Raw genomic sequence first — 12843 nt, 5'->3', positions numbered from 1 at the left:
CAGATTCATTTATTGTAATTCCACAACATGTTGTACAGCAACAGGAACAAAAAGGAAATGAAAGGGATATATGCAAATGGACTCTACTCTGATTGGCTGCCCTGTATTGTGCATCATAGAAGCACTCCTTAGAACTTCAGTGTGAATGGGGCGGAGCTACACTGCTGTAGGCTGAAGCAGGTGGATACATGTTAAAGGGCTGGTTCTTGTGACATCATACAAACAATGAATTTAAAATGGGTTGTGTTTGCACACTGTTCCATATATGGACTGGGGAATGAAAGTGGTGGTAATAGGAACCAGATGTCTAAAGAGTTTAAAGCCTCTAAAAGTTACCTCACAGAAAGCTATTACATGCAATGTAAATGACTGGATTCCTTTGACATCACAGAAAGAATGAATTCAAAATGCGCTGTTTTTGCAGCATAGTTTCCATATATTTTCTGGGGAGTGAAACTTTAACAATGTTTATATAATACATTTGACTTCCTTTATTTCAAAAAAGTATAATTCAGTTCTCCATGATATGGGCCCTTTAAGGATTAGGGCTGGGACAATAAGTGATTTTCAAAAAATCAAATAAAAATGAACTCAGTCTGAAAAGTTCTCATAATGATAATGCAGTAAAGGAGAATTCCACCAGTTCTTCGTAATATCTGCATCATTAGATTGTTATATGTAAACAAAATCATTCAGAATGGTTTGATATAATATGCTCCTTCACATAGAAACTTATTGAGTCAGAACTGTTCACAGTGTTGGTAATAGGAACCAGACATTGAACAATTTAATGCCTCTAAAAGCTACATCACAGTTAGTTATTATATGAAATTGTTACAAATATGCTGCCTGATATCTGAGACATTTCTAAAATGTATCTTTTTAAAAATTCATTAATGGCTGGGAGGTTCATCATCAACATTACACTAAACTCAGAAAACACAGGTAGGTTTACTGGTGGTTTTAGATAGTAAATAAAATGGCTGTATTTGCATTGCAGACATCATGACCACTGTTTCCTATCACTACCACTGTAGAGATCTGAGTCTGTCAGTTTCTCTTCAGTTAACCTTTTCACATCAAACCACTCTGAATGACTGTTTACATTAAAATGAAAAATGAAAAACAGTGTTTTAAATGGCATTTTACAGGTGTAAAAAAACCAAGACTGGAGTTTTTAGATAATGGATCAGATTCATTCAAAACGTAAAAGGAAGATAAATTCAACCTATTGATTTCATGGCCGTTATCAATATTTAGCAAGAAATAGATAAGTGGAATACTGCAGGAATATTACATGACGGTACCAAATGTATTAAATAAGTGGTCTCCAACCCTGGAGCTACTTTCCAGCAGAGTTTAGTTCCAACCTGTATCCAATTAGCTGCCCCGTCCCTTACTTAACCCTAATACATCTGATACATCTAATACATCTCTAGGACCAGGGTTGGAGACCACTGTATTAGATTCTTATTTGTAAGGACTGGCCTACAAAAATACAAACAAAGACTTCTGAATGTATCTGTCACTATCAGTCTATCTAGAACAGTATATCTTTCCACTTATATTCCACACTGCAATGTATCATTAAAGTTGTCCATGAATAATACCTCTCCTTCAACCTGCTCTCTAGCTGCCTTCCTTTTACTCCACTCAGAAAAAAGTACAGCCGCTTGTTTTTCAAATTCTTATTTATTCTTTTTTTCCTGATTGAAATGTATTGTAGGGTCATTATTTCATTCATCACATAACATGACATGATGCACCAAGCCAACTACAACTGTTTACAGGTATACACTGAAACATACACAAGGTTTACAATGGGTACATGAATAATAGCTCATTGCACTTACAACAGTGAATGTAACAATTTTTTTAATCATTATTTCGATCCCTTTGAAGTTCTTATTTCCACTGTTTTATATTTAAACTTACATGTCTCCTTTCAAATTTCTCCTGCCCCAAACCCAGAAATTACATGGAAGCCAGGTTCTCATCTTCATGAAGGAAGGTTTTTTGTTTTTTTTTTTCTCATTTTACAAACACAACATGTATAGAAACTCTACACAGACCGATAATGTTTCCGAATACAACTTATTCTTTTTTTATATTCTCCAAACAGTCCACATGAGCCGACCACAATCACAATGTTGCTTTTAACGTTTCGTCAGTAGGTGTTGATGCTTTGACCTTTTATTTTATTTTTTTTTCAAACTTTATACACAAAAGCACAATTTTGGCAGGTCATTGAGCTGTTTTACACACTGGTTGCTTGTTTCCGTTTAGGGTTGTTTTGTGCACACGCGTGAGATTTACATGTCTGGTATTTATAGTGAAAATGGCCGCTGGTGGGTCTGAGGAGAAAAGAAAAAGGGGGATCGGTGGACTGCTGCTAAAGGCTCATGCACTTGTTACTTCAGGTTTTTTTCTTTTTTTTCTTTTTTAAACAAAAGATGACATTTTCCCTGATGTTTGAGTGACAGGATTGTTTGTAGCTTTACATTTCATCTCAGTCCGTTCTATCTCTGTGACCTTTCTCTGGCTTCTGTAACATTGTAGTCAGTTTCTTAGGCTGATGCTGGATTGCAAAGAGGTTCAAATCCAAGCTTACTTTCACCGAATTCCCCTCTGAGTCCAGGATTAGGTTGAAACCCAGCCTAATAAACTAGCCCTTCACTCTTCATTCTGTTTCTGTGTGCTAACAGCCAGCCAGAGCAGCAAATGTCAGGGGGAGGGGGGGCACAGCACAGTAGTGGTAGTACATGTTTTTTTTGGTTGGTTTAAAACAATTAGACATGGAATGATGTGGATTCCCTGTCACAAACTACCACTGAAAAGCCCCAGTGATCCAGTTGGCTCAGGGCAAAAACAAGATGGCTTTCTCAGTATTGTAAATAAGCCCTTACAGCTATGCATATTAAGCCCCCTTTTATGTCACCGTGACTGTGCTTTCCTGAGGTGAACGAGATTAAACGCAAAAAGTAACTCGAAGAACGTATGTTATTTTGTCATGATTTCTAATAATATATACCTAGACTTCTATATCTTTTGTTGTGATTGTGGGGATTCGAACCAATCAAAAGTGATATACTTTTACGATTATCTTCTACTCCCTTTACAATCTTTTAAAAGTTTCATATACTTTATATAAGCATAAGATATACTCTATTTGCCTCTTTCTTTAATATTATTTAGGTCTGATATAATTTATATAGGTACTAAAATAATGTTTAGGTATAGTTATTTAGAATTTGCATGTTTGAAAAAATAAATATATTCATAGAAACTAATACATTAAAACACGTTTATCATGAACTGTATGTTGATTAAGGGATTATGTGACGTGCTGCCCAACCCAAGCTTTAAAATGCTCAACTCAATATTATCAACACACATTTTCTTGTGGCAGGTCTATAAAGCACAGTGGCAACAATGGAATAAAACAGGAGGAATCAAATGGTCCCATTAGATGAACTTTTCAGGACAAATTCAGGTTTGTCCTGTTGTACTTCTTTCCTCTAGAACCACATTACTCAATGTTTAATATTGCACGAAATCTCCCGTAGCCTGTAGTTATTCTTTTAAAAGTATGAATTCATGAAAACACGGATGCTTTTGAACCCCACAAAGAGCATTTTTACTATTACAGAAATGGTTCTGACTTTTTCAGTGAATGCGTTATCCTTTGAATTGTAAATGTTCCTCCTGATGAATTGAATATGCACCACCTTATGGAATCTGATTTGTATAATCACACTGCGATACAGTTTCTACATAATAACAAGTGCATAAACACGCAGCTAAGCGACTGGCGAGGTGGTCACTCTGGCTCATGAAAAGTAAGTGCAGGACCCCCAGCTACCCACAATCCCATGAGTGAGGTGAGAAGGAAGCGACAGAAGTCGATGGCCGCTTTGCAGATGCGCCTGAACATTGCATGAAGGGGGTGGGGGGACTCAAACATGCCACGAAATCTCATAAAAACAAAGTTCAGTTCAACTCTTTACAATTACTTATTTACAAACAAGTCAATCCTGTGTTGAAGTTGTTCTTTTTGTCGGAACTACTATCTAGTTTGTTCTGGCACGACTAGTGTGACGACGTTATTGAGCGCTGTCTCGCCTCTCCGAACATGTTTTTTTTTTCCCCGAATAAGAATCATTGCATAGAACATTTGAAATGTAAAGTTGCCCCTCAAAATCACCCCGTCTGTTTGCTGATCTGTTTTTTTTGTTTCTTTTCGTAACCCCAGAAGGCATACATACATACATCCAAACTCATTCACTCACACTCGTAACGTGGAACAACATCGAGGTGACTTGGGTGTTTGTTTTTTTTTTTCTTTTTTCGTCCTAAAGCATGCTATCACCCCAGCTTAAGTAGCTACATTTCAGTCATACCACTAAAACCTAAAGGCCTGTCACTACCCTGTCCAACGCAAGTGCTCAAACTGCTGGAGGACCTGACCTGAGAGGCTTCTGTTACAACTAGGAACAGTGTTATACATCACATGCAAATTTGTCTGTGCTGCATGGGTTGAACACCATTGCCCGTTCGATGACACGGTGTAAAGTGATTGGTTAGGCGAGAATATCGACACCGAGTGTGGTCCTAGAGGCGCCAATGACACTTATCCGCTTATCTGACCTTGGGTCCTCAACCAATTTCTCATGCTTTTTCATATCGATTACACTGGAACTGGAATTATCAAAAAAATTGCTTAAAACAAATCACAAGTTTAAGGATAGCTAATTTCTTATTACTCAGTACTATTGCTTTAATTTGATTTGGAGAGTTGGTTTGGGGTTTTCCTTGTTTATTTGTTTGTTGTTTTGCCCGCATAGGGACTGGGCAACAGTTTCAGACTTGATGGACAGCAAGGCTGGGTCTTCGAGAAACATTTCAGTTTTATAGACAGATGCATCGCTCTCCTGACCACTAGTGTATAAACGTCTTAACGATTGTGCTCTTGACTGACTGACCGCCATCCACTATTGCTTTTTTTTTATATATATATATATCTAAACCGATACAAAAATAAATAAACTCAATGAAAAGGTATAATAAGACGACCATAAAAACGATGAATAAAAATAACCAAAATTATAAAATAAGAACATAATCTAAATCCAAAAAAATATAAATACACTTCCCAGCCTTTTGGCTTGTTGTTGTCATTATATACAAGCAGTGTCCAGTGTGCAAAATCATAATTAAAAACCATGGACTAAAAAAAAAGCATGTTCTGAAAACATAAAATCAGTAGTAATGTTTAAGGCGACTCCAAGGAAAGAAAAAAAAATTAGGCAACGAAATTAAAAGGACATCAGACCACACAACAAAATCATCAGAAACACCGGAGTCCCCGACATTGTAGAACAGTTGAGACAGAACCGGATCCCAGCGCTGGGGGTGGTTCCTTAATGGCTTTGCAATGGCTAACTGACCGGTCCAAGCCTCAAAATCTCTCCAACAATACCGTTGCAGTCCTCCGTACAAGTGTTTATCCAGTGTGTGTTCGTTCTTTCTTCGTGCGGGTATTCCTTCCGTCTTTACCTTTATTCCGAATCCTCAGTGTCTTATGGCCACTCTCATCAAATTGGTGAACAGTGTAAGGTCTTGGATATAAAGTTACATGCATTCTGAATCCACTGTACACTTCTTAAACACATCGCAAGAGAATAGAGAAACAAGAGTCTGCATTCAGAGAAGAAAAAGAAAGGATTTTTTTTTTTTCCATTCTGGAATGTAGAGTTAAAAACTGAGCATACGATGGAGACGTTTGTGTTGTCATCGTCGATGTCGTTTTTCACTTTTCCTTTGCTTTTTGCTTTTTTTTCTTGAATTTTTTTAATCATGTCCGAACAAAAAAAAGGGTAATTTACAGGAGAGGAAAAACCTATGAAGTTTTGTCTGATTTGCTTTCACTGTGTTTTCTACCATCCCTGAGATGAGAGGGGAGTCAAGTTTGTTATCTAAGCAACTACAGGAACATGGAATCACAAATCCTGGCGAGCCACATGCTGTCACCATGTCGCAAGCGTGTAGGTTTATATGTGCTTGAAACTCTTGAAGCGAGAACTTCTCTGCTCCCTTTCTTCCAAAACAGCATCCATGCAGCCATGTCTATATTAGCAACATTGTGGTGCCGAGTGATATAGATGTTTTTGAGTGGCCCATTTACCCAGCTGATGGAGCAGGAGTAGATAGTTTGTCTTCTACTGTCACGGTACACTGCCCTCTGGTGGCCTAGAAGAAAAGCTCACAGGCTGCCATGGTTGTAGAAGGGGATCTGGAGGTGAGTTATCTTTGGTTGTGTTGGCTTGCCAGAACATGATTGTGTGAATCCAACCTCTGAGCAACCTACAGTGCAGAAAACATGAAGGAAAAATGTGGTGGTGAATTAAAACAATTTTTAGGCTAATATTCCAAAATTGGCATATTAGTATTTTTTGTTACGATGTAAATGATTAACCAATTAACCATTAACCTCTTAAAATTCCAGGCTTATTACATAGTAAGACTTATTATTCAGTAACTATAGGGACTTCCTCAAAAACTGGCTGAAAAATTCATAGCAATTCTTAAGTAACTTCTAACCTGCCGGCCAGGTTAGAGGTTACCTGACAAATAAACAATTGTTTGACCAATGCAATTGGTTACATTAATTTAATGCAATTTTATTTCCAATTTATCTCATTAAAAACAGGTTTAAATAGGCAGGTTTATCATTCAAGTTAAATAAAGGTGCAACAGCCAATTGGTTCTGCTAGATAGTCCTAGAAAATGAGCATGCAGCTTAATATAAGAGGGAGATAGCACTACAGTGATATACTGCATCAAAAGCAATGATAAGACTTTTGCATTGTGCATTAATACAGATTTCTGTTGATGTGTGCATTCATAAGTGTGTGTATATCAAGTATTTTTAAGTGGCTTCCAATGTGGCTTAGCAAATCAACTAGAACTGGAACTATCAGTTTTATGACTGATATTTTGATGGTTCACGTGCTTGATTTTAGGCTTGTTGTTAATCGCTGACTAGTGGAGGTTACTTGTCAAAAGTTTGGACACATCTAACTGAATTTGCATTTTTCATAATGATAAAGACATTTTGATCTAACAGTTTATGCTTAAATGCATGAAGTTCTGCTGGAAAAGTATCACTTCTGGTAAAGCCATTCGAGAGATTTATCAAGACCAATAAGAAAGAAAAATAAGAAAAAGAGAATTTAACATCTCTGCAGGTTCTCTTAGACAACAATGAAATCAGGTGGAGTTACAAATCTCCTCTTGGGGTTTAGCAAAGATCTCAATAAAGTTGCACATTGTGCTCAGATATTTTCAGTTTGATTTATGTTTATCTGCAACTAAACTCTAATCTGTCCTTTATCTCTCCTGTATCTTATGTCTGATGCTATTTCTCGTAAGGAAGCCATCAAAGATCAACATTTGAACTCTAAAGTTTTACCCTGGCGAGTGTGTAAAGCTGCAGCAAGGCGAAGGGAGATCTAAAATAGTTAGAGAATTGTTTTCTTTGTTCTCTTTTTTGTTCTTTGCATAACTTGATATGTGTTATGTCATAGTTTTGATGTCTATTATTCTAAAAGGTGGAAAATAATAAAAATCAGAAAACCCCTTCTATAAGCAGGTGTCCAGACTTTTGGCTGGCAGTGTATACAGCATCATATATATGTCAAAATATATATGAAAACAGCATTCTGCATTCATTATTTAAGAAGACTGTACAGTGTCCCCTCCAATGAAGCAGTGCACACTTGCGCATTAACGCTTTCCACCACACGGTGGCAAGAGACACAAAAATATAAGCAGTTCTGCTCCAAGATGGTGGATAACAGCTGTGAGTTACATAACCCAATCCAACGTCATGTGCTGTGCAGTGAAATCAAAAGTCACTTCCTGGTAATATATTGTGTCCATCACAAAGCATGAATGAGAAAATCATTCCATCAGTAAAAAACATTCCATGTGATTATAAACTAGTGGTCTGGAATCTCTCCCAAAGCTCCAATACAGGAGAAGGCCTACTGACAGAGCATCTTCCTACATATACTGAAGCACAAATGGGAGAGTTGTCTATTATTGCTTGCACTGGAGTCTATGAGTGGTCACTTCCTATGTGAAAGCCACTGACAAAAGTAATGTTGGCCTTCAACATGTGGCATCATTCTCTCCCAAGACTGCATGGAGTCTCCCTGTCCAGACAGGTGATAAATATTTCAGGGTGAGCAGCCTGACCTGAATACACTAAAAGCCATCGGATCTTTCACATTCATGCCGCGGTCCTAATCATTCACTAGATATTATGGGCTATGAATAATTTTTAAGCTTGGCCAGACTGTAAATATTGGCCTACTCTAACTCTTTGTTTGTATGTGACTGTCTGCGTGTGTGTCTGGACAACAGAAGGCTGGGCAGAGCGGCTCTAAGAACACTATTGCATCAGAAGAGCCTCTGTGTTATTCTCAATAGGGCTCCTGTCCTCATTTCCCTGTTTGGGCATCTGGTCAAGCTCCACATACACAACTTAAGAAAACTCCAACCAAACTGCTGCCTTAACCCTGCTGTGTCATTTTACAACATATGCTTAAGAGCAAGACACCTACCTACCAAACTACATGCATAGTGCCTAATTACTCATTAGAATGAGGTCACTTAGGTAATAACACTGCCATTAGATCTGTTATGTGCGTGTTTTAATTAATAACTTCCAGAAAATTTCAAATAGAAAATGTGTGTGTGTGTGTGTGTGTGTGTGTGTGTGTGTGTGTGTGTGTGTGTGTGTGCATGTGTGTGTGTGTATGTAAGAGAGTTTTGCTAGACAGTTTAATAATTTGAGCATGTGTAGATAGGCACTACAACCAAAAACAAGGTTATTCTGGCTGTAGTCATTAATATTAGTACTGGACATCTGTACACTGATGATGGTATGCAACAATATCTAGCCAGCATTTATAATATTCCTGTGCCACTTCAAGGCATTAACCAGGCAGCACATAAATATTGTTGTGGGTCAAAAAGTCAATCTTGAAAACCTTCTAGAACCAAATGCTGTTCAAAAGTTTGGAATTAATGCTTGCCACCATTTAGGACCCGTTTGGTGACAGATGAATGTATAAAGTGATTCAATTATGCTAATGTGCTGGTCCTGTGCAGCTTTCAAATTATTAGTGAGACACAAAGAAGCTTTAAATAAAGATGTGAATAAATGTTGTGTCCAGAATGATAAATGGAGATGAAGAAGATTCTAGAATGACTTAGAAAGCTGTATAGCATCAAGGACTAAGTTATACAGGCAGTATAGTTCAACATATTGGAAAACAAAATGTAAGCATTTTAACCCAATATGTTAAATTCAGCAAACAAACTGTTATTGTGCATTAGAATGTGCAAATTGTGCATCAAAACATTTCTGTAGAGGATGTGTTAATTGACCGTATAAAACTATATGACTGTAATAAAATTAATATTCAGAATCCACCATATTTCACAAGAGACCAAAGGCACATATCTTGATAAAAATATTGTAAACAGATAAATACTGTATATTATCCACACTTAATAAATTGAAGCCATTGCAAAGTCTTGAAATATTACATAAAACTATAATATAATACAGCTTAATTGATGGAATGAATGAATATCCATCAGAGTGAAGAGAGAGAAATATACAGTACAGTATCCCTTAATGTCCTCTAAAAAAACACAACAGCATACAGTCATATGCAGAAGTTTGAACACCCTCTGAAATTTGAAATAATATGTTTTGTTCATTTTCTTAGTGAAAATAAATGAACACTTCCTTTACAGAGAACAAACTTGAATGCAGCATTTTTCTGCTAATTTTACTGCACAATTTCTATTTATTTGCTGTATTTAACATATTGGGAAAAAAAACATTATAAAATGTAACTTCTGCACAGGCCACACTTTGTTTAATTTTGTATAGCAAATAAACAGTAATTGTGTACTAAAATGTGTCAAAGTGTGTTCTTTGTAGAGGATGAACTTATTTTCATTGAGAAAATCTATAAAACACATAATTTGATTGGCGCACCCAAACTTTAAAACACTAAAATATCTTTTTGTACAACAGAGCAGTGAGACTTTAGGTGGACAAATTGGTGCTTTTTATGTAGTATCTACAGTATAAATTGAGACAGCAGGCTGTAAGTGGAATATGAAAAGTGAGGTAAGGGTCCCATGGGGCACATGGAATACAGTACCCACAGAAGCTCCATGACCACTGCGTCTCCACGGATACAGTTTCTGTGCTGATGCAGCAGCTGCAAGTGCTAAGAGGCCACTGGCTTTTGGAGTGTGGAGAATTCATGATATTAGTGCTCCATTGATTCTGCCCAATGCATTATTGACTGTCATGAGGATGAGTGAGTGTGTGTGTGAGACTCAGAGGGAGAGAATAAAAGGGAGGAAGCCCTCTGAAAGCCAGCCATTAACCTTCTAATGCTGTTGATGTGTGTAAGAGAGTGAAGAATGCGTTCATGAACTTATTGATTTTACTAATGTGAACGTATCATCTAATTCACACAGTGCTCTAATGCCACAGTCTTTTACATTATTTCTTTTCTTTGTAGCAGAGTGCCTTTTTTTTATTAAAAAACATTGGTGCATTATAATCCATCTATTCCTAATGGCAGTCTGCTGTCTGAGTAGGTAAAATGCAAATAAGAAAGAAAGAAAGCAGAGATTCATAAATCTACTTTGGCCTGCATTCGAATAAAAACAGAACAAAGACAAGATATGTGATTTCATTGCTTTTTGTAAATATGCACTCATTCTGAAATTGATGCCTACAACACAATCCAAAAAGGTTTGGACAGGGCAACTTAGGAACATTGTGAAATGTTCAAAAAGCATCTTAAACAGGTGATGCAATCATGCTTATGCTTATAAAAGGAGCATCCAGGAAAGGCCTAGTCTTTTATCAACAAGGATGGGTCAAGGCTCACCACATTGCCAAAAAGACATCTGCAAAAAATCCATTGTTGAAAAAATAACTTTCCTTAGCTAGGCTTTGCAAAGATTTTAGGTATTTCACCCTCTACATTGCATAACATCAAAAGATTGAAGGAATCCAGAGAAATCTTTGTGTGTAAAGGAAAAAAGGCTGAAAACCACAAAAGAATGTCCATGATTTTCAACCCCTCAGACTGCACTACAATAAAAAACTGTGTGTTTTTGTGATGGAAATCATCACATGGGTTTGGGGATACTTTGAAAACCTTAAACACCTTAAACACAAGTTAAGACTGTACTGTGTACAGCAGAAGTCAAATTTCAACAACGTCCAGAAACACTGCTGACTTCTCTGGGCTTAAGGTCACCTGTGATGCATAGTGAAAACTGGTACTGTGGTCTAATGAGTCCACCTTTCAGATTATTTATATAAATAATGGACGCCATGTTCTCTGGGCCAAAGAAGAAAAGGACCATCCACACTGTCACTAGCATACAGTGCAAAAGTGAGGTTCTGTCATGGTTTGGGCCATTAGTTATTAACCTGCACTTCCGTGAAAGCACCACTGGCACTGAACACATTTTGGAGCAACATATGCTGCTTTCTAGATGCCGTTTTTTTCAGGAACACCTATGTTTATTTCAACATGACAACACTAAGCCACATTCTGCGCCTGTTACAACAGCATGGCTCCATAATCAGAGCGTGGGTGCTAGACTGGCCTTCCTGCAGTCCAGATGTGTCTCCCATTGAAATCGTGTGTCTTATTAAAGGTTCTTGCAGGCATCAAATTTTGAATGAGCATACTTCACTCCAAAAAACAGTGAAGTTCATAAAGTAAAACATAAAATGTTGTGTTTTTGTACCATTTTAAATTTAACACAGGTTGAACAGAATTTACTAATCACTGCTTTCTGTTTTTATTAGTATTTCACATACTGTCCCAACTTTTTTGGAATTGGGTTTGTAGAAGTGGATTCTTTCTATGTCAAACTGTAAAGGGACACTATGGAAAATTAAAAATTTAACCATCACATCTGTTGTAAACATGCTTACTTGCACCCTACGCTAGTGCCACAGTATTCTCTAGAGTGAAATGTTTCAGTTTAAAGACTAGGAAAAGCCCTTTCTAATGATGTAGCTTGCACGTAAAAAAGGTACTTTTGCAAAGTTACAACTAGATTTTTAGGAAGGCACATAGCTAGCATCACTGCTAGAAAGCCGAACATCTCATTGCAGCCCTATAACTGTGGCAGCCGCCTTCATATCATCGCTACAGTGGATAGAATAAATGACTCAACGGACAGAAATGTCTCATCAGATGAGGAGAATGACAAGTTAAAGCTAAAGTAAGCTAGGGAGCTACCTTGCTGTCTAGATACTTTGCCTCAGTTTGGCTTTGTGAAAGAATAAAAATCTCTATTTTTCTGCACAATTTGGTTCAACAACTAATGCTAATTTGGTTGAATTTATTAGCTTACAGCTCAGTGGCTAGGTTAGCAGTCAGGATTGGTGGACACTACAATTGATTACTGAAGGTTGTATGATATATTTGGGTAATGTATGCTGAGTACTGTAATGAGAGAACCCAGATTAATGAAAACATGAATGTGATTTTTCAATTGCTAATACTGTCTATGAGGCTGAGGGATATAATGCTGTGGTACATAATACTACATAACATGACAAATAATATATTAAACTCAAGTTTTAGGTTGGAAAGCTGCTTTAAATACTCAAGAGATGCCAATATCTTTGAGAAAGGCTTGAAAACTGAGCATAGTCTACTGTTGTGCTGATTTAGCCTCATAGACAAAACTCATCAGAAGGAAATGGCACAGTCC

The 12843-nt window shown here is 37.1% G+C and overlaps 1 protein-coding gene across 1 annotated transcript in view; it reads right to left on the bottom strand.

Annotated features, from left to right (window-relative positions):
- Nucleotides 1-5876: 5876 nt before the first annotated feature.
- bsna (bassoon presynaptic cytomatrix protein a) overlaps nt 5877-12843 on the bottom strand; it is a 153073-nt gene continuing 146106 nt past the window's right edge. The window contains exon 13 of the mRNA XM_036578665.1: nt 5877-6363. The gene's annotated coding sequence lies outside the window, so the exon portion shown is untranslated. The remainder of the gene's footprint in view (nt 6364-12843) is intronic.

The sequence above is a fragment of the Colossoma macropomum genome, unplaced genomic scaffold, assembly GCF_904425465.1.
Source record: "Colossoma macropomum unplaced genomic scaffold, Colossoma_macropomum, whole genome shotgun sequence".
NCBI lineage: Eukaryota > Metazoa > Chordata > Actinopteri > Characiformes > Serrasalmidae > Colossoma > Colossoma macropomum.
Note: the sequence above shows the minus strand (reverse complement) of the source record. Positions and strands in the feature narration are given on the sequence as shown.